Genomic DNA, 22,987 nt, shown 5'->3' on the forward strand with positions numbered 1-22,987 from the left:
ACAATAAGTCTGGGCCAAACAATAGTCTCCTAGAAACACAACTTGTTTATGAAATAATGGCTATAGGTAGTGTTGACATCAGGTCCTAGAAGGTACAAGTTCAAAGCATACATATTGGATTTGGCATGTACTTTGTTATTCAATTCCTATCTGGGGTCAATCTAATCTAATCCTTGAATCCTGGGCGAAGACAATTCAATTTTGCTGACCCAATCTGTAGGGTTGGGTGCTAGAATTTCCTACAACTAATTCACCTAGCCAACCACAATGGTTGTTAGGCCCCCATCCTCACACATGCGGCTCAATTGTACATCTGAATTCCCTTTTTTTCCTACAACAATTGAGAATTCCGACTTTTGCAGGAGCTAATACACTTGCGGAGGTTATCGTTTTTTGTATGAAATTATTTTCAGAAGACTATAGTAAAAGCCCCATGAAATATTCATTCATGGAACTACCATATTCGCATTGGATACTCATATATTATGCACAACGACAATATTTCAGAAATATTATTAAAATGAGTCTTCGCCAATTAATATTCATGCATGGAAAAGCTTTGATTTAATTTTGCCACCTTCCATTTCTTGTCTCTATAGTCTGACTGCAATATTAAAGAGGCTCGATGAATTATAATATATGCTCCTTACGGTAAGGTATTTCTCCCTTCATCATCTGTCGTTCCTCCCAATTGATTCATGACTTACCACTACAATAATCCATGCTAGAAGTAAGATATGTTGAGCATGGTAATCATCTACTACAACAGTGATGTCTCTGCTCAAGCTTGATGCTCGTCTACATTCTTTTGTGCATTCAGTCTACTACCAAAGGATATATTTAATGCTCCAATGCTTCAGATGTATTTCACGACATTTTCCCACCATCAAAACTTCCACAAGTGATAGTTTCTAGCATGGTCGCATATAGGGAATATTGTTCCCAACTGTGGATGTTTTCGAATGAAATCCAACACTGTTGTTCAATGTTACTTGTGCCAGGAATAGTTACATGCCTCAAAATGACTATTAGATACACATTACGAGCCAAGATAACGCTCAAAAGAAATTGTTGTCACCCAAAATATCATGCGATTCTGTAACTTTCGTGTTGTCAACTGAACAGGAGAAGGAATTTTCTATTACAAATACACAATGATTATTAGCTGTTACAAAATTTTGTAAGCCAAATTATGTGTTGTCAAGTGCCAAAAGTAGTCATGCATTATTCCTACTAATAGGCATGACAATTAAATTCTTCGCAGGTGAAATATTCAGAGTACAAAATATTATATCAGAGCCACAACTCCTTTAGTTACAGTTTGATTATTGTCGTTTCTTATAACTTGGTAATCATCCAGTTTGTTCGCACCTCTATGAAGGCAAGACTGTAATGTCTTGGAAGATGCATGCAAACTATGCAATGATCTGTATGCCTAGTCTGAACATCACCGCAAATGTGCAAGGTTGAGAATCGAATCTACACCTCCGCAACTTTGCCCACCCCAAATATTTCACCTTCAATCTTGTATAAATTCTTAGATAGATCTGCTAATATATAAAATATTCCTCCTCAACAATTATAGTAGAATTGAGCCAATTTAGTGCATCTTTGCGACTATGACAGTATTCAAAACCTTATTTGCCAATTATAGTCGACTAGCTTGATAAAACAATATTAATATATCTCAAAATTATAATACTCCTCCCTTAATTAAATTTCGGCCCGTTCAATATGATGTTCTAAAAACTTTTCATTTTATCCCAAACATATCGACACCTTAAACATGCATAGTTCGGCAGAGGCATTAATATCTTTGGCTTTGGCCTTTTTAGCAAATGTTTACGTTGTTGTAATAATGTGAGTGTAGTCCCGATTGCATAAGATACTTTCCACGCCAAAGCACCGATGGCAACCGGAAAAAAATTATCAATCTCTAATATTAAGATTTGCTATCCGATATAATACTTGTCAAAATCTCTTTTGTTAAGCCCCAATATAGTCCACTTGAAGAAAAAAGATTTCATAGTCACGACTAATGAAGAGTTTTCTATGCATATTAATTTGTTTATTCATTATACCATCCAATGCTCATAATATTAAATACTATTCAGAATTACTAAACCACCCCATAAAAAATACCAATTACGGAAATTTAGATGGTCGCTTGAACCATACGACAGTTGCATTGTTCCAATCATGAACAATATGAATCAAAGCTGAGATTTCTTTGTTAATTAACATGGTAGAGAATAATTTGAATTGTCACAATCTTTCCACACTATCCTGTGAAATTCAACAAAAATACTAAATCGCACTTCAATCACTCATGAAATCCCACAAGCTGTGGTAGAACTTGTAATGCTTTGCTCGGAGATTGTTGAAACACAAGGATAAAACATGCACTGCATAATTTTTTTCTTAAGAAAGTTACTTAACAACAACATAAAGTAACCAAGTGCATGAATGAAACATCTACTCAAGATAATAAAGTAGGGAACATGGCTAAACTCACATGTCCTCCTACACTAGTGGAAGTCTTACGAACACTTCCAAAGATCCCCAAGCACTAAATCATAACTTACAAACCAAAGATCACACGAATCATGAGAATATACCAAGGAAATGTTCTTTTTAAACCCAAAGTAACAACTCCTAGCATGGTTAAACATACAAGTCCATTTTCAACTAACCATAACATAATCAAGAATTATAAGCAGAGACCCTCAAACAGTCATGCACAAGATGAGGGCTCAAGGTCACAACCACTCATCTACTGGACACCATGCTGAAAGAGAAATACCGAATCTTGAGATTTGCCTAAATTTGAATTCCTGAAGCCCTGAAATCTAACTAATTCTGAAATCTTGAAGCCCTGAATATTTCTAGAATCTTTAACTCCACTCCTAGAGGGCTGGAACCTATCTCAAATGAATTGTCGCATATTTATAAAATATATCTTAAGTATAAGATGATACTTAAATGATATATTTTATACACCCTGTCACTGATTTATTTTGATCCCAGAAGATGCAACACCCAAAAGGGTATCCAAAACTGTAATATACATCTTCTTGAAGTGTGTACAAACACTCACTATTTTCCAGGAGAGAAAATAGCCTGGGTGCTTGCTTGAGGCAGGATTTATTGTCACACAAGTATTCCCCGTGAGCCATGCGAGTTTCCCCATCAAACTAGCGTGAGATTTTTTCTTGTTGCGCGAAGGAGTGCATACTTGCGCGAGAGACTTTACTTCACATGCAACATAAACTAACAACACAACAACAAAGCAAGAAGGAATGCTGAAAAACATGAAACCTCCACATCGGGGAGAATACTGGATCCGCATAATTCAAGGAATGATCACTCGAGAGTGTAAAAGTAGATCTAAGAACTTAAATGAAGTTAAAATACACATTGCAATAACTTACATCCCTCTGAACATTATAATTATACAAAATGAACATAAACAACATCATAGTGAAAAGGAAAGAACACACACGTGATATAACTGAATAAAATCTATTGTGCTCGTTTCCTCCCTATCATAATGACATCATGAGATCTCAAGGATCCTAACAATACCCCTGAGCATGAGTCTCAATTTGCCAACAAGATTGTTGGAATTGTCTCATGAGATCTTTCTTAACAAGAACTATCATTTAACATTACATAAAACAAGAAACATCTAACATGGTAATGTAGTAATTGCATTACTAATCCAAAGCAGTGGTAAGAAGTCTCAACTAGGCAATGTCATACAATATCATTATAAAGGAATGCATCCAGTAACATACTAAATATCATCTAAACATGATATCAATGCATCCAAAGTGAAGTATAAATCACAAGGAAACATACTCCAGATAATCCAAAGTACCAAGTGAATATCAAGTGCTGACCTCAAATAGGAAGTAGATGGTCTTTGTACACCAATCCCCAATAGTGATATAGGTAGTTATGCCTCCCAACCACGTGGTACCTACAGGTCCACTCTTGTTGTGCTGATGGAGATAATGACCCGACCACAATCACATAAGACTAACGCCCATGGCTAACACACACTTCAAGTAGAATATGATACCATCATCTATATGATCATGAAGACAATGCAGTACATCAGGTCATTGGTCAAACCCACTATAGGATAACTATGTAGGGACTTGAGTTGAGTGTAAGCACTTGGCATGGTAACACACTCCCTCTAGGAGGCCCAGTCTTTGGTGTGGTAACTCCCTTCATCAGGAGGCCCAACACTACACCCTCACACTGGCTCCCTCAGGATGCTTGGAGAATGTATAGGTGTTCACTTATCTTAACATTAAGTTCATTTCCCATTTATTAATTTTGATTATCACTTGTTAGAACCTCTTCATGTTACCTTGTCGGGCATTTTTGGCTCAGGGTACATGAGAGAAGCCACTCCATACGTCTACCCGACATACTCATGCTCAACACATTATGAGTGCCCATAGGCAATGCAAGTTCCCAACCCAACCCCCAAATGAACAATCCCTCAATCAAACTATGTTTGGTAGATAAGGTCTTGCAAGATTCCGTCATACGCATGCACACGTGCTTGTGTGTGGGCACAACCAACTTTATGAATATAATCACATGATACCAATGCAAGGGTTGGATATGAGAAATGCAACAATAATACAAGCATACAAGCTCACTCAATCGGCCTATATCTGGGAGTACGGATTCTACAAGAATCCTAGTAAGGCATTAAAGCACCAAACATCATGAACTCACTCAATCGGCCTAAGTCTGGGAGTATGGATTCTACACTAATCCCAATGATGCAAAGTAAAACTATGATTGGATTGGAAATCTAATATATATTTCAGATCCACAACAAGAACAAATGCCAAGGAAAACCCAAGAAAACTGGGTGGCATGCAAAATGAGGCAATGTGAAAATTGCCAAAAAATCAACGTCAAAAATTGATGAAATTAAAACCCATTATCCAAATGATTGCCGAACTCCCAAATATCAAATAAAAATTGAATTCCAAGCTCGTATGCAAAAACGACCAGCACAATGACACAAAACTTCAAATTAAAACCTTAAAAAACAATCGAATGTTCGTACCTGCCCAACCGAGTAGAAGTGACATCAAAACGGAAGGGAACACTAGTTCTCAACCTCCAATCAAATTACTATCGAAAATGAGAACTAAAACGAAGCCAAAACAATAAAATGAGAGAGCCGTACCTCGTAGCCGATGGGGCTAAAACAAGAACGAACGCCACAAAATAACGGGGCCGCCAACAATGATGAAACGCTCGGCAAAGGAGTTTCCCCCTCCGAATCCAACGAGCCTATCCCTGCGATGTTCCCACGAGCTAGCTCTCACAACGAAGAAATTTCCAAATGCTCATAAGAGGGTTTTGGAGGGTTTGCTCCAAAATCCTGAATTTCAAAAGTGAGAACTAAGAATAAACTCACATTTATTAGCAATAATATGCACTTTAATAAAGTGACCTATAAATTAGATTATTTTAAATTAAATAATTTAATTAGATCCCTTAACCCAAGTAAATCTGGCAATTTCAATTTCTTGGAATACAACTACGACAAATTACCCAGTGAAATAAATCAATTAAATAAAATCCTTCTAACCTATTAAACTAGCATTTAATTAATATTTTCCTGCGACAATTGCGGATTCCTAAATGGACAGGCACACTCACATGTCTAATCACATAATGCATTATGAATCTGGATTCACCAGTTACCGGAGGGTTAAAATAACAATAAAGATGCATCGCTAATACAGGGACGATATTGACTCAACATGAAAAGTCTGATCACTAATTCGATGTGCCATTGGCAGGGATATAAGTCCTGCGCCATAAATGAACACAATCAAGTGTAGATGCACGATAATAATAGTTAAAACAACAATTATGCGAAATCATATAATTAAAGTATCTAATTTATTTCTTTTAAATAATCATTTAAATAACCCATTTGCATAAATTAGTGAAATAAACAAGGTAAATATTCATAGCACATAATTCCATGAATCTAACATGGATATCTCATTTTCTTATTAATTAAGCATTTAATAATGGAAGTAATAATGATTACCCAACATCATATGTGACACTATAAACATATAAGTCAACATGGTCAAACACATGAGTAAACACTACTTCAGGAACCTAGTCAAGTGCAACAGGATGAATAGTACAAAGTGCAACATTTATTCACATCTCAAGCTAATCTTGGAACATCATCAATACCATATGAATCTAGGTAACTGTTGATGTCAGTTTTTATACCACATAACATATTAGCAATTGAACATTTGGTACGAAGTATCAAACACACAATTCCTCTCTTGAAAAGTTAATGCTCATGGGACATGAGAATAACTCCAATGTTCCTTACACCTGTGGATACTCACTCAGTTTATCGATGTGATTTGTTGGTAATCATGTAGGTGGCCTTACACTAATTGTTGAGGATGACTTGGACTTTGGTGGGATGATGGAGATGGTGATTCGGTGTGGATGCTAGATGATGTTGGTGGGAAAGTGATGGAGATGGTGATTCGGTGCAGATGCTAGATGATGTTGGTGGGAAAGTGATGGTGGTGGAGGGTGAATGGTTCTTATGACTGGTATCTTTCTAACTCTCTTCTTCTAAATTCCAAGTCCTAAACTACTTGCTATCCTACTCCTACTCCTATGGACGGAAGATCAACAAATGGACTGGGATCGAATCTAATGAAAGTTAACCATCGGCTCCACCTCCATAGATGCAATGATTCAAAGGGAAAATAAACTAGTTTACCACACAAGGCTTCCCAACAAGCCGCAAGGATGCTAGTGGCCTAGTATTGATCCATATCAAACATCTACTAATGCTACCATACAACCATCCATCTACTTTACTCTTGCGTAACAACTTGAAATGCAACCAACTTTATCAAGTTGAAAGGAAATTTTACTCTAACTATTTGGAAGTAGAAACCATGCAATAATACCAAAGGCTCTTAATCACCATGCAAGTCACAACAATGAGAAAAAAATAGCGAATTTTGGCATTATCTTTGCAACAATTTTCTCCAACCATTACAAATGAGAGCAAATGGCCTTATATAGAGGCCAAAATGTACAACCGACGGTAGAGATAAAGAGGCAAAACCGACGATCTAGATTGAATCCTAGAAACCTTGATTAGGGTTGCCACCCCATCGGCCAATGAGAAGATGCCACTTCGTCAATGGACCAATGAAAAAAGTGAAAAAGTAGCAACCAATGAGAAGGCACCAAAATGGTGGCCAATTAGAATTAGACACTTGTCCTACCCTAGAAGAAAGAGAAATTGCCACTTGGGCTTACATCAAATGATCTTTTAATATAAATCTCCCTTTTTCTTTCATTCTTTTAGCTAAGGCAATGAACCTAGCTAGCTTTTCGTTGACTTTCTCCATGGGAGGGCAAGGTATATGCTTTATCTTGAGCTTAGCCGATTTCATCATGTTGCTTGCTGCTTGTAGTGTCTTCTCATGGTACTTTTCATACTCTTTTGCAAATCTGATAAAGGCATTGAGGGAGGAAAGGGTGCCCAAATGTTTCTTCTTGATAGCAACCTTTCCTAACTCATCCAATCTTGATCCAAGTCTTGTCTCATCAATGTCCTCTTCTTTGATGTCTTCAAAATCAAGTGCCATCCCAATGTCACTCATCGTGGTTGAAGTGGAAGTGTCGACGCTTGGGCTATGCTGTGCAACTACATTTTGTATCTCCTCGAGTGTTCTCAATCTGGTAGTCAAGGCCACAAACCAAGACTCAACTGTACTCAATCCTCCTTCATCAACCAATTTGGCCCTTTCCAAATATGTCTTTGGTAGCCCAATGAATGCCTATAGCCTGGGAATAGCTAAATCCTTGACTGGAAGGAAATCCTTCCACTCCTCTTCAAATATTCTGAATTTGTTTCTAACAGTCACTAATGACTGTAATGTTGAGACAAAGGAAGGCAAGAAATTTCGCCCATCTTGGATTGTATCATGAATCCAATCCTTGACTTCATGTAGCTGAGCCGCCATCTCTTCTATATTGCTCCTGCTGTCTTGAGGAAGGGTTGCCTGGTGCAACTGTTAGATAGGCTAACAATCTCTCCAATGTTTGTTCTCAGCCTCCAACTTTATGATCCTTTCATTTGCCTTCCTCAACCTTTCTCTGATTGAAGCTATACCCTCTTGGATCTCCTCACACTCCATGTCGTCTGTGTTTCTTCCCAAATTATGCTCCACTATCTCATATTCTTGGGCTACAATCTCATCCAATGCATTGTTGACTGTTGGTATAGCAATTTGAACCTTTCGGTGACCATCATTGTCGCTCCTGATTACCTTTGCCACTGTTTTTGCCATTTGTTTTTGGTTCTTGCTATCACCCTTTTCTATTAGTCCTTGAATGTCTTCAACTGTTCGGGCAGTTACTACCTCGCCTCTTGGCATAAGCATTTGCCTTAACCACAGTGGTGTGGTGCATCTCCCCAAATTTGGATTCGGTTTGACTAACAAAGCATCGCCAACGGCTTCGGGTGCTTGACTTATTGCCTCAATATCAATCGGCCCATCTTCTTCTTCATTAGTAATTGCCATGTCATCTCCACGTTGGTTTTTTGAGAGAGGAGAGTACTCAGTGCTATTATTGTAACCACTTGACTCTGAATCAAAGCTTACTTCTGCTGCGGTCCTTTGTTCACTTGTGTTATCTTCTTGGCCTCTAGCCTCAATTATACTTTCCCTTGACGGTGCCGCATGCTGCCTCTTTGTTGGAGGTTTCGAATGTTCTTTGTTTTTCTCAACCTCCAAAGCACTCTTCTTGCTTCTAACTGTTTCTTGTTGCTGGCTACTTCCTTCACCCTTTTGTCCGACTTATTCCCCTGGACCCTCTTTTGGCTTCATCTTTTCATAAGTAAGGTGTATCTTTTGACTTTGTAGTTTCCTTAACTTTCCAATATACCATGACTCGGTATGCAAATCACTTGTCCTTGTGACTGCTTCCAAGGAAGGATCCTGATGGTCATCCCAATCTACTGGATTCAACTCTGTTCCTTCTACTGTATCATAATCTTCTCTCAACACATTTCCATCATCTTCTAGTTGATCGGGAATATCAAGGCCTCTCCATTTGATATCTCTCATCATGTCCACCATCAATCTTGAGAAAGCTAGCTTTCTCACATGAAAGTCATCCTTTGCATTGGCCCAAAAGTCTTCTATAGTGAGAACATGTTTAAATGCATTTCCGTGAGATGCCTTGATAAGACCATTAGGATCGAATCCTTGCCTTGCTCTGTACCATCCTAGATGATACCATTCCAATTCCTTCTCTGTAGCTGCAAAGGCGACACGATTGGGGCAACAATCATTGCCAATTTTGAATGAGAAGGTAATGCCTGTCTCACCCATGAGTTTCATTATTTTGTCATAATGCTCAAGTTGCCTAGCCAATTCTATCAAAACTACCTTGTCGGGTGGGTATCTTGGAAGTCTCTTGGGACAAACTTGCTTCCTGCTACTCTAATGTATGTGATTTGGAGAAACTGGATGAACCAATTGCCATATTTCTTTATCTTTGCTTCTGCTTCTGATGAGAGTCTCCTAGCAGGTGTCCCTTGTAATACCCTTACTGTGTTCATGGCAAAGGCATCACAAAACATTTTGTAATTTTTGTTGTGCAAATGAAGCTGTGGATAGCATCATGCACCAAATATTGCCCTGGCCCACTGCCAATTTCTCCTAAGGCCTTAAGTCCCGGACTTTTATACAATCTAGCAATTAGGTAAAACAGATAGGATCCCATGTAGAATTGCTTTTGGTTTTGTACAGTTCTAAGTTGCAACTCTAGATTCTCACTTATGATCCTAGTCCAATCAAATCTTCTTTTCCTTTTTCAATTTTATCAATAATGAAGTACATCCGGTTTTCGAATTGCATACCTTGAGCTAGGCCCATGATCCGGTTGAGGAGCGCAATGAGATCTTCATATTCTGATTTGAAATCTACTATGGTGAGCCTCAATGATCTAGTAACTCCTTTCTTTCCCTCGTGTAGCCAATCCTGTTTTAGATACATGAAATAAGCTTTCTGATTATCCTGAAATGACTTGGCCACCTGATCCATCATCACCACTGTCATGCTCTTGTACTGGAGAATGTTAAATGCTTCTTCGATCACCTGTCCGCCAATGTTGGCCAACGCCCTCTTCCCTTCATTAAAAATGATGGATTTACTGATAAGATCAAACCTGGATGTGCACTCCATAACCAATTCTGGACAAGGCAAGGTAGGAGGAAAAGCTGCTGCGTGTACAATTCCACTTCTGTATATCTTCTTTGCCATGGGGGATTGTCTTTCCTTTAGTCTGTCCTTTACTTGTATCATATTTACTGTACCGACATTTATATCGGTTATTCTCCTCATTTTTGAGAAGAAAATTGTTTTGGGCATCATATCTTCTTTGTCTTTCTTAGTATTTGTTCCCTTAGGGTTCTTGCTTGTATTGACATCTACCATCCTAAACATTTATTTCTGCCCCTTCGTTCTAAGTGATATGGACTACCTTTATCGATTTCCAACCTTCTTTCTATCGATGGATTCTACACTTATTTTTGCCTCGCCAAGTCCTATCACTACACTTATCAATCTCCAATCTTCAACCTAGGGGTGGGACTATGCTGCAGAAGCAAGTGCTGGGCATAGGAATAAATTTTTGGTTTGCAATTGTGATGGTGTTTAAATGTTTTTTGTTATTATTAAATTTTAGGGTTTGAATTGCATTCGAGGTGGTGTTTAATTTTAGGGTTTAATTAATATTTTGTTATAACTCTAGTAAAGGTTTAAACAAACCTTTACGGGTTTGGTGGTTGCCAAAACCAGTTCTTAACTGTTTGGCTTCATTGATAAATTCTCTCCGAAATCTTTTGGGAGGGTATGATTTGAGATTTTCTTTTCTATGTGAAGAAGGACTGAGATATTGAGAAGATTATTATCCAGCCTAAACAGATGAATTAAATAATATTTGTAGTGCTTTCTTGCTACTTGGGTTTTGGTTTTATTTTATTCACACTACAAAATGATTAGGGATGCATATCATATCTGTTGTTTTCTGAATAAAATAGTAGTAGTAGCATTGTTTTCTTTTTGTAGAAGTTATTGTTGCAGAAAGCCAGAATCACACTAGAATCTCTAGAAGTTTATTTGGGCAAAAATGCCTCTTGCTCGCATAATCACCATGTGAAGTGGCTTGAGTGTGGTGGAGAGCGGGTAGGAGGAATGTATAGTACTTTCTTCATGGCCATTTGCAAGAATGGGCTACAGTTTGAAGAAACATGTGTTTGGTAAGGCAACATCCCTATGTGCTTGCCATGAATGAACACATGTAACCTGTAAGGTGTTGTTCATATTTGTTGTTTCCCTGTAGTTTTTTTATTTATTTCTTCTTTCCATCCAATATTGAGCCTATTATAGGCTTTGTTCTTGTTATCTCCTCATCAAACTACCACTTATTTTTGCCCCTTCGTTACCTTAGGATGGACTACACTTATATTTCTCAACTCCATTCTTAGGGTGGTCTAGCTTATTTCTACCTCTTTAAATGTCCTATCATGGATTCTACATTTATCAATCTCCAATCTTCAACCTAGGATGGGATGATGAAGTGGTGGATGATGAATGCAAGAAGAACCAAGGGAAATAGAACTAGACAAGAACAATAGAGTGAAATCTGTTTAAGGACCCCTTTCAACTCTAAATGAATTGAATTTACTTTTACCAATGGCCGGGTCTTCTTTTGAATTTTGGATCAGACCTAGGAATTTCAAGCCCCTTGCAAATATTGATGCCCTAGCTGAAGAAATTAGAATTTTGTCCCCTTGAAATTGCCCATGCATGTGCCCAAAAAATCAGACTTTATCACTTGTTTTCTTCACCAACAAAATCGTCCAATCTCTAGGAGAAAATCGCAGCCCCTCTTGAAAATCAGAATTTTGTCTTCCACAAATTTCAGCTCCGCAAAAATCGCCTTAGGGCAAGAAATTCTGATTTGCCACAAGAAGTTGCCTAGGGTAGAAATGCAACCTTCATGGAAAAAATCAGATTGCCAACAATGGAAATCCACCTTTGCAAGAATGCCAAAATCTGGAAAAAATTGCCTTCCTTAAGAAAAATCGCTGCCTTCCTCAAAATTCACCCAAGCATGGAAGAGGAGGATGGAATGAATGAGGAGGCAAGGGGAAAGAGATCCCTCTTATACCCAATTCACTTGCCTTCTCTAGCTGGCTGACTTGCACCTAGGAAAGGAAAAAGAAAACATTAATTAATGCATAATTTTGATCCGGATTAAATGATAAGCTAAAAATTAATTTTGCCACAATGAAATTTGCATGAAATTTGCATTTTTAAATTGCCGGTTAGACCAAAATTGCAAAAATAAAATAAATAAAGCCTTGGAGATGCTAAACATTTTCATTTAATGACGATTTAGTAATTAATACATCATTATAAATTGGATTTGGCAAGCCATAATTGATTTTTTCAATTTTAAATTACTAATTTCTTTAAATATTTTAAAATCTTCAAGGCAGATTTAATCCATTTAATGCCAATTTTTGCAATTTAATCTAAATCGATTTTGCTATGCAATTTTAATTTTTTAACAGAAATAAATCATTTCTCTAGAATCCAAAATTGATTTTGCAATTTGATTTCACCATCACAAATTTTTTTTTTTTTTTTTTCAAGATTTTCCAAAAAATTCAAATTGAACAAAAAATTCATTTTTTGAAAATTACTCGAGTTTATACAATTATATCCAAATTTTCAAAAAAAAAAAAAAAAAAACTTCTTAAGTACAAAGTTTGCAATTTTATCTTGCCAAGTGTTGTTCTTTGAAACTTGTTCGGCCTAAGGATAAAATTAGTCGTTCTAGAAAATGAAGCTTAAAACCGGGTGAAAAATAAATTTAACCTCCTCCCTCTTGACCCGAAGGCATCCAAGAAGTAAAATTTTCTAAGACCGAAAATTTTTGGACAATTTCAAAAATTATTGCCAAGGCGATAAAAAAAAGGGGGTCCCCAAAAATTTTGGGGCAATGGTGTGAAAACCTCACAACAGTAACCATTGGCACAAACCCCAGTGAAACAATCAAATACATTATAATTAGGAAGAAAACATAATCAACTAGCTAATGCAACAATATAAGTGAAATCACCCCAAGGGTGTAGAGCACTAATGGGTCCCAATCATGATCACTCAGAAAGAAAGATCATCAAGGTTACATCCATTAGGATGAATCATAGAAATCAAATGGGAGAGGCACTACATCATCCTCCCTAAAGTCTAGGCTTACTCTTGGAAACTTGCTATCCAAGAATAGAAGCCGAGCAAAGCAAGTGCAAAATCAAACCATTGAAACAAGAATGATTCACGGACTTCTCCACAAGTCAAACCAAATCATTCCCACACTCACAAGTTACCTTGTCAACCCCCAAATAGGTCAACCATGAGAGAATGTCACGTTGACTTGAATTACTTCAGCAAGGAAGTTCCCATGTGCACTAGGAAACCTCATCTAGCCACAACCTTAACCCTACGAGGTAAGGAACAAGCCATTCTACCTTGTCAATAGATGCCTAAATGCAACATACACCTACCAAGCATAGGAGCAACTTAGCCAACTATCACTAGAAAACTAGGGTTAGTTATCTCAACCAGAGAAGGCATCATCTTTCAACAAGGTTGCGAAGAATTCCATTAATGGACAAAATTATAAAATAACTTCTTACCAACTCACAAGATGGTAATGCATGTCCAAAGATATCGTGTCCCTGTAGCAATATGCTGGTAAACCTACAACCAACCTACCACTAAACCCAATCTCCAACGACAAGCCAACCATAAAATAGCAACCATACCAAGGTAGCATCTTGAAGATACGAGCTTAGGGAGATAGAAACCACAAAGCATTAGGATTGAGAGGGAGCCTATCTCTCAACCTACGCACTAAATCAGTCCAAGATGCGTTAGGGAGAACTCGCAATTCCACCCACCATCTAAACACTCATCCATAACTAACTAAGCTAGTGGTATAACCATGCCAACCTATTCATTTCAGAGAGGCAAGGATAAGGAGATGTGCCAACACCAAAGCTTACAATAGGGGTCGAAACTCATAGGTGGCTAAGCCACACTTCATTGACCAAAGGATACATCTACACCAAGAAGAAAACACTTACGGTTTGCACTTCACATCACAGAAATAGATTAGTGTCATAGTGAACACACACACCCAAGCATGAGTCTAAACTAAGTACCAAGTGGATCATGGAGGACTAATAACTCATCCTTTAAGAAATAACATGAAGGTTTAAACTTCTTCAATGGCCACAATTTTGACCTATCATGATTGAATTGGCCTCTACTCGATAAAGGGTATCCAAAACATCAACTTGCACCTTCTAGAAGTGCGGAAAAAAAAATGCTAGATGTTCCCCAAATGTCACTTTTCATTACTAGTCTCACGCGAGATCTCCCACATGTCCAGGTGAGCCAATGCATGCCCCAGGCAAGCAAATGCATGACAACTTCTTTACTCGCACAAGATTTCACATTAGCTCAGAATTGCCTTCATTCTGGAGGCCATAACTTTCACGTCCAAACTTTGATTGACTTTGTTCAAAATGCATTGGAAAGCTCTTGACGAGGCCTACGACATGATGGAGCTTAGAGAGTCCTAAGAAGAAAGAGTTAGAGTCATCACTAAAAAGACTACAACCTAGGCAAAAGCAAATAGTCCTGGTTACCAAGACATGCAATAGACGAAATGTCATGAACAACATGAGAGAAGACACACTAGAATCAACATAAGACATGAAATGAAAGATAATTCACACATTATAAACCAATATTACTTCACTTACATGATTTCATTAATTCAACCATATCACAAGCATCTATGAACAATGAAAATGAAAGGTTTTCAAATCAAGGGATCAAGAGTCAATTACCATAAAACAGGTACATATATATTTTTAATTCCTTTCAAGAATAACATTACATTTAACCATCATTTAAACGAGTCCATTTTCATTAGCAAATTTACATCTTTTCACAAACCCACCTATATATCCTCTGTGATATTATCCTTTGTACATACTACCAGAGGTCTGAAATGAACATGATAGAGTCACACCACAAGACTTGCTAGCAGTAGAAGTTAGAACACATGTGGAATAGTCTCCGTTAAACAAAAGAAAAAGCCAAATTGGGAGAATTGTCAATTCCAACAGTAAATCACCAAAAGAGCTCATTTCGACAATAAGTCCAATGTGACAACAGTGGCAAAGAGAGATAGAGAAATTTGATGACTAGTCCAAGCAAGAAAATACTAAAAACCAATGCTAGCCTAAACAACATTTGGAAAGATCCACCAGCCAAATAAAATAAGACATCAATCAAGTCACATTACATGTGATAACTGAGAATAGTCACACAAGAGGGATAAATCACCACACAATGCTAACGAATACATCTCCTAGCAATGTTAGAAAATACACACACACACACACATCAATCAATATAACATCAATGACCTCATGCACATGCATACTACAATATTCTTAGGAATGCAAGAGTATGATTTATCAGTTAAAATTTTCCTAAGATTAAGAAACAAGCCATTTGGAGACGTAAGTCATTAACTCAAATGATAAAAAGAAACAAATTACTTCTTTTACAATGATTTCACAATATACATTTATTTCTCAATAAAAGGAAACATTTCATTACTATAATAGAATAATAATGAATTTCAATTAAATTCCAATTTCTTTTACTTTCAATAGGATACAAGGAATAGAGTGCACCACTCTATACAAGGAGAAACTCAAGAGGCACTCAAGGCCAAAACATGGACCACACAAGGGTCACCATCCACTCAATTCATAAGAAACAACCACAACATGGTCTAGTATGCTCAGATGAGGCTCTCACCAAGGGGTATCATTCATCCCTGAAAGGTACACTAAACCAAAGGATTAACTTTCTTCTCGCACTACTCAACCAAAGGATAAGCAAGTTCATCCCAAGTAAATACCCAAGAAATAAGATATCACGATCCGACAAAGAGACACATTGACACAACGACGATCACCAACTATATAAGCAACATATACATAGAGATCTCAATGTTTGAACTTGGCTCTAATACCAGATGTAATGCCCCGCCCAAAGATCCTTGGAACACAAGGATAAAACATGCACTACATAATTTTTTTCTTAAGAAAGTTACTTAACAACATAAAGTAACCAATTGCAAGAATGAAACATCTACTCAAGATAATAAAGTAGGAAACATGGCTAAATTCACATGTCCTACTCTAGTGGAAGTCTTATGAACACTTCCAAAGACCCCCAAGCACTAAATCATAACTTACAAACCAAAGATCACATGAATCATGAGAATATACCAAGGAGATGCTCTTTTTAAACCCAAAGTAACAATTCCTAGCATGGTTAAACATACAAGTCCATTTCCAACTAACCATAACGTAATCAAGAATTATAAATAGAGACCCTCAAACGGTCATGCACAAGATGAGAGTGCAAAGTTACAACCACTCATCTATTGGACACCATGTTGAAAGATTAATGCTTAATTTTGAGATTTGTCTAGTTCTGAATTCTTGAAGCTTTGAAATTTGGCAAAGTCTGAAATCTTAAGCCCTGCAATTTTCTAGAATCTTTATCTTAACTCCTGGAGGGCTGGAACCTATCTCAAATGAATCATCACATATATATGAAATATATCTCAAGTATAAGAACTTATGCTTAAATGATATATTTTATACACCTTGTCATTGATCTGTTCTGATCCCAAAAGATGCAACACCCAAAAGGGTATCCAAAACTATAATTTACATCTTCTCGAAGTGTGTGCAAACACTCATTGTTTGCCATGCAAGAAAACAGCCTGGATGCTCGCACAAGGCAGGATTTACTGTTACAGAAGTATTCCTCGTAAGCCACGCGAGTTTTCCCATCAGACTCATGCAAGACTTTGTCTTTCCGTACAAGGGAGTGCATACCCGCAATAGAGAATACATGCTGGCATGAGAAACTGCACTTCCCATGTGACATAAAATATTAGCAGAACAACAAAACAAGAAGAAATGCGTAAAAACATGAAACCTCCACATTGGGGAGTACCAGATCCACGTAATTCAAGGAATGATCACATGAGAGCATAAAAGTAGATCTAAGAACTTAAATGAAGTTAAAATACACATTGCAATAACATACATTCCTCTAAACATCATCATAATTATATGAAATGAATATAAACAATATCACAGTGAAAAGGAAAGAACACACATGTGATATAACAGAATAAAATCAACTGTGCTCATTTCCTCCCTACCATAATGACATCATGAGATCTCAAGGATCCTAACTATACCCTCGAGCATGAATCTCAATTTGCCAACAAGTTTGTTGGAGTTGTCTCATTAGATTTTTCTTACCAAGAATCATCGTTTAACATCACATAAAACAAGAATATCTAACATGCTAATCTAACAATAGTATCACTAATCCAAAGCAGTGGTAATAAGTCTCAACTAAGCAATGTCATACATCATCATCATCATAAAGGAATGCATTAACTTACTAAACATCATCTAAACATGATATCAAATGGATTCAAAGTGAAGCATAAATCACAAGGAAACACACTCCAGATAAACCAAAGTACCAAGTGAACATCAAGCACCAACCTCAAATAAGTAGACCATCTCTATACACTGGTCCCCAACAGTGGTATAGGTAGCTACACCTCCCAACCATGTGGTACCTGTAGGTCCACTCCTGCCATGTTGATGGAGATAATGACCCAACCACAATCACATAAGACAAGCACCAATGGATACCACACATGCAAAGTAAAAAATGATACCAACATCTATATGATCATGAAGACAATGCAGCACATTAGGTCACTGGTTAGGCCCGCTATACGATAACTATGTAGGGACTCTAGTGGAGTGTAAGTGCGTTACATGGGAAAGCCCAAGCTATAGGTGGCATGGTAACACACTTCCCCTGGGAACCCAATACCTGGTGTGGTAAAAGGAGGCCCAACACCTAGTGTAGTAACACGCTCCCACAGGAGGCCCAACACTACACCCTTGCACTAGCTTCCTTAGGACACTCAAAAAACGTATAGGTGATCTTATCATTAAGGTTATTTCCCATTTATTAATTTTGATTATCACTTGTTAGAAACTCTTTACATTACCTTGTCGGCCACTTTTGAGCCGAAGTACACGAGATAAGCCACTCCACATGTTTACCTTACATACCCATGCTCATCACATGATGAGTGCCCGTAGGCAATGCAAGTTCCCCAACCCAACCCCCAAATGAACAATCCCTCAACTGGCCTATATCTGGCTGTTTGGGTTTTGCAAGATCTCGTCTTATGCACACACACGTGCTCGTGTGTGGGCACAACCAACTTCATGAATATAATCACATAATACCAATGCAAGGGTTGGATATGAGAAACACAACAATGATACAAGCGTAACAAGCTTACTCAATGGCCTATATCCGCGAGTATGGATTCTACAGGAATCCCAATGAGGCATTAAAACACCAAACATCATGAACTCACTTAACCGGCCTAAATCCGAGACTATGGATTCTACACGAATCCCAATGATGCAAAGTAAAACTATGATTGGATTGGAAACCTAAAATACATTCTAGATCCACAACCAAAACAAATGCCAAGAAACATCCAAGAAAACTCGGTGGCATGCAAAATGGGGCAATGTGTAAATCGCACAAAAATCAATGTTGTCAAAAATCAACGAAATTAAAATCCTTTATCCAAATGGTTGCCAAACTTGCAAAAATCAAATAAAAATCGAGTTCCAAGCTCGTATGCAAAAACAGCCAGCATAATAGCACAAAACTTCAAATTTAAACCTTAAAAAACAATGGAATGTTCATACCCGCCCAACCGAGTAGAAGTTGCATATCAAAACGGAGGGGAACACTAGTTCTCAACCTCCAATCAAATTACTGTTGAAAACTGGAACTAAAATGAAGTCAAAACAATAAAATGAGAGAGCCCTACCTCATAGCCAAAAGGGATAAAACAAGAACGGATGCCACAAAATAACAAGGCTGCCAACAACAATGAAACGCTTGGCAAAAGAGGAGTTTCCTGCTCCGAATCCAACGAGTCTATCTCTGCGATGATCCCACGAGCGTAGCTCTCACAACAAACAAATTTCCAAATGCTCACAAGAGGGTTTTGGAGGATTTGCTCCAAAATCCTGAATTTCAAAAGTGAGAAGTGAGAATGAACTCACTTTTAGCCATTATATGCACTTTAACAAAGTGACTTATAAATTATTTAAATTAAATAATCTGATTAGCTCTCTCAACCTATATAAATCTGGCAATTCCAATTGCTTGGAATACAACTATGACAAATTAGCCAGTAAATTAAATCTATTAAATATAATCCTTCTAACCCATTAAATTAGCATTTAATTATTATCAAGGTTGCATGGGTACTTGTACCCACACCCCTGGTACTCGTACCCACGTACCCAAGTACCGGGTACACGTATCCCACGTACCGGGTACTTGGTGGAGAGCATCATAGCTAAGGACCTTGATTAAGATTCTGAATTTTTTTTTTGTATTAGCTTGTTGTTTATCAAACTTAATTCAATACCAAATGAGTTTGAAAGTTTGATACTCATTAACAATAAACTTTATCACTGTTTAAGTCATAAGTTTATCATTTGCAATATGTCATTGTCATATGATTTAGGATCTTCTTGTTCATGTTTAAAGTCTGCCTTCTTTGTTATGCATCTAAGCATTTATCATGTATTATTATTTCAAACATATAGCAAATCTGAAACTGAAAACAATACATTACATTTGCAAACTTTATCATTGTTCTTGTTTTGAAAAACCATTGTCATGACTCATAATTTCAGATTTTTTTAAAATATAAAAGTATAATTTTTCAATAAGTTTGACATACCCAAGTACCTCCGTCCCCTATTATGAAAAATACTTTAAACATTAAACATTCAGCAATAGCATATATATATATATAATAATTTGACTTATGGCTCATATTTTCAAATTTCTTGTTTTGAATGCTCAATGTCATGACTCATAACATATATTTCGATTTTTATATTTTCTATAAAATATTAATTATATAGAAAAAAATTAGGCATACACACGTACCCCCGTCCCCTATTTTGGAAAATATCCCGTACCCGTTCCCGTTCCTGTACCCACGTACACGTGCAACCTTGATTATTATTCTCCCGCGGCATGTGCGGATTCTTAAATGCATAGACATCACAGATCTAATCACATAATGCATTATGAATTTGAATTGACCAGTTATTGGAGGGTTTAAAATTTAAATAACAATAAAGATGCATCGCCCATTCAGGGATGATATTGCCTCAACATGAAAGGTTTGATCACCAACTCCACGTGCCACTATCGGGGATATAAGTCCTGCACAATAAACAAACACAATCAAGTGTAGATGCACAACAACAATTACCCAAAATCACATAACTAAAGCGTCTAATTAATTTCATTTAAATAACCCATTTGCATAAATTACTAAAATAAACAAGGTAAATATTTGTAGCACATAATTGCATGAATGTAATATGGATAGCTCATTTTCTATTTAATTAAGCATTTAATAATGGAATTAATAACAATTACCCAACATCATATGTGACGCTATAAACATATAAGTCAACATGGTCAAACACATGACTAAACACTGCTGTAGGAACCTAGCCAAGTGTAGCAGGATGAATAATACATGTGCAACCACTATTCACATCTCAAGGTCATCATGGAACAACATTGTAATACCATATGAACCCAGGTAATTGCTGGCACAAACCCCAATGAAACCATCAAATATATTATAATCAGGCAGAAAGCATAACCAACTAGCTAATGCAACAATATAAGTCAAATCACCCCAAGGGTGTAGACTACTCACGGGTCCCAATCATGATCACTCACAAAGAAAGATCATCAAGGTTGCATCCATCATATTGACTTACAGAAATCAAATGGGAGGGGCACTACAGAATCAACTTTGATAAATTTTTTGTAATTAAAATTTTTTTTTGCTCAACTCCACAGGATGACAAGGACAACGCTCTGATACCACTATAATATTGCGAATGGATATTCTACCAATGTTTCTCATAAACAGATTTAAGAACATAATAGATAACTCATGCAATCCAAACCAATAATATAAACCAACAAATAAACTTATAAATGCTTTTTAAAATACATCTAATACGTTATTGTATAATACATCAGGAATACAATAACCATATATCAAAATCCAATCTTAAATGCAACTACATAGTCAGATTGGAGAGCAACTATAAATGCACCTCTAATCTCAAATGTGAATTCTGCGTGAATCCACCATAGTTAATGAATCGGGGCTACATCCAATCCACCGAAAAAGAACCTTAGGGTTTGCGTCCTCGGATCCTATATAGAAGCTGAAGCTTCCTTACATTCTCCAAAGGGAAACCAAAAAATCATTCTCAAATCCAAGCATGTTCAAATGAATGAAGCTTTCCTCTTTTATGCTCAAAACGGTGACTGTTTAGTTCCTTTTGCCTGTCCTTTCGTCTTTTCCTTCTTCGTCACCTTTAACTCCCTTAATAATATTAATTTGACCCATTTTATAACTTTTCATTAAGCTCCCTTAAGCCAAAATTTATATTTTATGAATTTGACTTTAGAATTCTTCATGCTCCAAAAAGGGGACATTATAAAAGCAAAACTGGTTGTTTGGTGAAGCCAATATCTGTTCTTTTGGGATGCTCCTCCATTATATCTTCCGACTGCAATAATGTAGTTCTTGCAAAACTTTATGTCTTTAATATGTTAAGCATGTTGATGAGTAATAAAAAAATTGGGTTTCGTTTGTTGTTAGAGATGATTGAGATGATCAGACATTAGTCTCGGTTTTTTGTGTGATGTTATGGCAGCATGAAATGGAACACTTTAATGAATTTTTTGCCATTTGTGATGTCAATTTTGATCTTTTGTACATGACGGTGATGATGAAAACAGGCTGGAAAACTGAATCTTTGTTTTCTTGCTGAGGGCTCAACAAAATAAAGTTGAGCTATGAGAACGATTTTGATGCCATCATGGTGAATTGGATAATAGAATATTCTCCTTTTCTGTTGCTTCTTTGATGTCTTTGGTAGCTATATTTCATGTTAACCAGCTTATTTGGGAGAAAATATTGTTTATTAGATTCCAATTATTTATAGACATGAATCCTAGTTTTTGTTAATATTTGAAAGGAAAAGTGAAATTAAGTTCTACCTTGACAACAATTAGATTTCAATCAACACACATGAGAAGAAGACATCTAACTGCACAAATCTGATTTTTACTTGTGTTAGTTCTCTCCTGTGCAGTACTTCCCTTCTGAACTACAGTGGAAGATGCTATACAAGAGGGACAATTAATACCTGCATAAAGTACTTAGCTGTCCTCTTGATGCATCACATGATTTCATTCTTGATTTCACTTCTGCATTCATACAGAAAGCTCCATTATTGTATGTAGTTGGATTGAGACACCTTTGTGATGTTCTTATCTTTGGGTCATTGTAATGGCATTTAATTTTTGTCTACAAGGCCCCTTAAATACAAGATATCAATTCTGGAACCAATTAGCTAAATAATGTTTTGGTAAATGAGTTAGGCATGGGAGTAATCACCAAGTAGTTGTGAAGAGAAAGTGTGTAAATGCAATGGAATCTTGAGTCATTCAACAAATCGCAATCACCTCAGAGAATGCTTTGTAGTTTTTTGAGTTTCTGATATTAGATAAGGTGAAAA

The 22,987-nt window shown here is 36.9% G+C and overlaps 1 protein-coding gene across 1 annotated transcript in view; it reads left to right on the forward strand.

The window, feature by feature from the left end:
- LOC149538971 (actin-related protein 2/3 complex subunit 2A-like) overlaps positions 1-22,987 on the forward strand; it is a 132,869-nt gene that overhangs the window by 56,168 nt on the left and 53,714 nt on the right. The gene's annotated exons all lie outside the window — the stretch shown is intronic.

Source organism: Cupressus sempervirens, chromosome 9 (assembly GCF_028749045.1).
Source record: "Cupressus sempervirens isolate cs-2001-9-10 chromosome 9, ASM2874904v1, whole genome shotgun sequence".
NCBI classification, from domain to species: Eukaryota; Viridiplantae; Streptophyta; class Pinopsida; order Cupressales; family Cupressaceae; genus Cupressus; species Cupressus sempervirens.